At 50.4% G+C, this 3,857-nt stretch overlaps 1 pseudogene; it reads right to left on the reverse strand.

Moving 5' to 3' along the window:
• The window catches only part of LOC111543945, a 12,857-nt pseudogene extending 9,073 nt beyond the window's left edge, over positions 1 to 3,784 (reverse strand).
• Positions 3,785 to 3,857: the final 73 nt, after the last annotated feature.

Genomic DNA, 3,857 nt, shown 5'->3' on the forward strand with positions numbered 1-3,857 from the left:
GGAGGGGGAGGTGGAGTATACGGCGGGAGTGGACGGGAGGGAGCGGAAGTAAGGTCTTTGGGCAACTCAGACAGGAAAGATGACTCCTCTTTTTCGGACTTTGTTAGGCCTGCGTCCTTAGCCAACATGACTTGAGCCAAGGAACACTGGCTACACAGGTCCGGACGAGAACGCAAGGCCCAAAATCCTTGTATATAATTAATTTCGGACCACTTGCCTAAGCGTTGGCAGAAACTACTGAGGTCGGTTAAAATGTTACGGTCTAGAGGGCCCTCAGGCGGCCACTGAGACTGATTGTCTAATTTATATTGTGGCCACACCACAGTGGAGAGGAACACCAGTCGCTTTTGTCTGAGATCTTGTTCTAATTGCTAAGTTTTGAGATTTTTTAGAAGACACCCTAAAGGGGAGTCTCTAGGTATTTCGGATTGGGGGTTTCCCATTGCCTTCCTCTCGCCTATAGGCGGAAACGGAAACCGAACTCTACCTGGCTACAAAGTGTCCTTTGGAGCCACTAGAGACTGGCGGGAGGCTCCTGGAGCCGGAATGGAGATTACCTCCAGGCGGACGTCTCCGTCCTGGACGGGTCTCCCACGGAACGGAATGGAGTTCCTTTGGGCAGACGTCTCTGCCTTTGGGAACTTCCCTGGGTCACCTGGTGACCGGAAAAAAAGCCTTGGGCCTGCGCAGGACTTCTGGCCAAGGAATATGAGAGGGAGGCAAAAGGTACTCACCCCTAGGAGACTTGGAGGTGGGGAAAGTGATGTCCAGGTCCTGGTCCGTCCCGGGGGTGGAAGGAGGAGGCTCCTTGGACCTTGGGGGGCCCTGAGGAGGGGTTTCCTCCCGGGTTTTGGCACCACCTGATTTGCTCCAGACGACCATCAGAGTAAGTGCCAGAGAATAGGCAAGTAAGCAGGGTAAAAGAAAACTTTATTAACTTGCCAATGTGAAGGGGGGGCGAGGTTCACTGGTCTCTGGCAGTGGAGGCCAACGAAGTCGCTCTGGCGTTCTCAGGCGAGGTTCCTAGGTCCGCACATGAGCAGGGGCCAAGGAAGTTCGCGCAGCACGCCCCCCCCCTCCCCCGGCCCCGTAGCGGCTTTTATGTCCTGGGCCCGGGAGTGGGAGGGCAGTGGGCGGGACATAGGCGAGTCAGGGACGGGGCGGTAGGCGCGGCTAGGTAGGTTTCTATGTTCTTCCTCAGACATCAGACTGCCCCTGAGCAGTCAAACTGTGTCTTTCCCTAGCACCGGAAAGTTGACAATGAAGAACCCGGAAATGCGCCATTTTAGTCCCTTTGTTCTTTTGTTCCCTCCCTCCCTCCGTCCAGACAATTTCACCTTCCTCATCTTGGGTGAGGTCATCAAAATCCTCTTCTTCCTCTTCCTCTGGCCCATTCTTCTCTCCTCCAGTTTCTGGCCCAACTGGAGTCTCCACTGACTAACCATCAACACTGGGTAAGTCTTCTGGCTTCCCTGGGGGCCTACTAAGCCTCACTTCAGGATCCATCAAGGACGAAGCATTCTTTGATGAACCTTTGTTCACATCTGTCACTGAGGTTCCTTCATCAGGCTGCTCTTGGGAAGATGAAGGGGTTTTAGCTGGCTGACTCCTCTCCTCTTCCTTCTGTAAGACTGTTTCTTTACCTCTCTAGCACTGTTCAATTCCTTGCTTGGGACGTCAGTGTCCTATTCCACAGCATGTTCCTCTTTGATGTCATCACAAAGTCACACTCAGGGGATCCACTGATTTCCTCTGTAGCATCTTCAGGTTCCATCTTGACAACTTCCTCTAAATCCCCAGGGAAAGAGTTGTTTAGAGACTCCTGGATGCCCTGAGGCAGCAGCTCCAGGGCTTGTCTTCCCTCCTCTGTTTTCACAACAGTCCAGGGACAGGCACTGTTCTCTGACAATCCTTTTTGGCACTCTGCATCTGCTGATGGAGGCCCTGGTCTATGTTCCACTTTGGAGAAAACAGTAGCAGAGAGAAGAGATAGCTCCTGGGGCTCTAATTTGGGTTCTACGCCCTGAAAGGCATTTTCCCCATCAGCCACAGCACAAGCAATGTCCACATTCACGTGGGCCTTATCTTCAGGGGTGGATGGTATAGGAAGATTCACAGAATTGCCAGAAACAATTAAGGGTGAGACAGCGGAGACCTCAAGGGGCTGGTTCAATTGACAGGGGAAGGAAGTAGGGTTAACCAAGAGGATGGTAATGGGAATAGTCTGGGGACTCTGGGCCACAGCCGCATTGACAGGCTGGATCATGTTACAGCCACTGCCAAGGCTCACAGTCTTCACAGTGGTAGCAGGAACAGTGAAGATAACAGATGTAGGGTGGTGGATAATAGGGGCAAGTTTCATATAGGGAGAGGCCTTGACTCCCCTTCTCTTTGAGGGTCTGCGTTTCACATATGGCTTCCGAAACTTAGAAGGGGCAAGGGAGGGCAGCATTACCTTGGGCACAGGGGCAGAAGAGAGCAAACTCTGGGACTCAGACAGAGGGAAGCTTATCCTGCCCTCAGGGGGCATAGTAGGCAGTGCTGCAGGAGACTCAAAACTCTCACCTCCGTCTGCAAGACAGTGGCTGGCTGGATCAGGTGAGGAATCTGGACCACGATTTTGCTTGGTGGGGCTTCTGAATGAGTTGATTGGGCTGGTCTTTTCCCAGGGTTGGAGCTAGATTGGAGAGAGGGATTTGGTTGGATAAGGAGGGGCTTCAGGACTGATGAACGCTTCTGTCTCCAAGCCTTCCTGGGGAAACGGGTGGCAACTGGCCTCAGTTTCAGGACCACACCCTTAGGCAATAGCAGTGGGTACCGAGTTTCACTCTCCAACTCCAAATTGTCTTTTTCTAGGCTTTGATCTGAGTTGATCTCAGTGGTTCCAGTCACGTGTCCTACCTCTCTAGCACCATCAGCCATGGGCCACAGTTCTTCCTGGATGGATGGCAGTCTGGCCTATTGGAAACAAGAACACTCTGATCCAGCATATGTCAGAATTTGGGAAAAAGAAGCTTGGCACAGTCGCTCACGCCTGTAATCCCAGAATTTTGGGAGGCTGCAGTGGGCAGATCACTTGAGGTCAGGAGTTCAGGATGAGCCTGACCAACATGGTGAAACCCCATCTCTACTAAAAATACAAAAATTAGCTGGGTGTGGTGGCATGTGCCTGTAATCCCAGCTACTCGGGAGGCAGAGGCAGGAGAATCACTTGAACCTGGGAGGCAGAGGTTGCGAGGAGCCAAGATTGCACCACATACTGTGTGGACAGAGCAAAACTCTGTCTCAAAACAAAACAAAACAACAACAACAACAAATTTGGGAAAAACAATTAGGCTTTCTAGGTTTTAGGGACCTTAGACAAGCTCGAGGCATCTTTCCAAGAAGGAATTCTGCATATCAAATCTACAAAGACCACATTCCAATTATATACTTTAGAAACTGTTCTCTGAATTTCCTTTAGCAAATGATTATTTTACCTATTATTTTGAAAATGTTGTAGAATCACCCAGAGAAGGGCAGAAAAGGGAAGAAAGGTGAATGAGGAAGATTTCTGAAGTCCTACTTCTACAACTAAAGCATTAGTAGATTAAGGAAGCCCTTGATATTCTCTCAGAACTTTCAGTGACCTTCTGCCTCCCACAGACTTTGAGGAAGAGGATTGTACCTTTAACTAGAATGGGAGTCGGTGTTCTTCTCTGTCTATAGGTGGCTTCCACTGATGTGGCTGGATCTCTTCACAGCATTTTACTAAGCCTGGCAGCTGTTAGGTCTTCTTTTAAAACTTAACATGAAAAAAATGCGCATGAATTACATTCCTTCTGGAAACACTGTCGTCTGTCAGGCTGGTGAATGGG

The sequence above is a fragment of the Piliocolobus tephrosceles genome, unplaced genomic scaffold (assembly GCF_002776525.5).
Source record: "Piliocolobus tephrosceles isolate RC106 unplaced genomic scaffold, ASM277652v3 unscaffolded_19309, whole genome shotgun sequence".
Taxonomy (NCBI): domain Eukaryota; kingdom Metazoa; phylum Chordata; class Mammalia; order Primates; family Cercopithecidae; genus Piliocolobus; species Piliocolobus tephrosceles.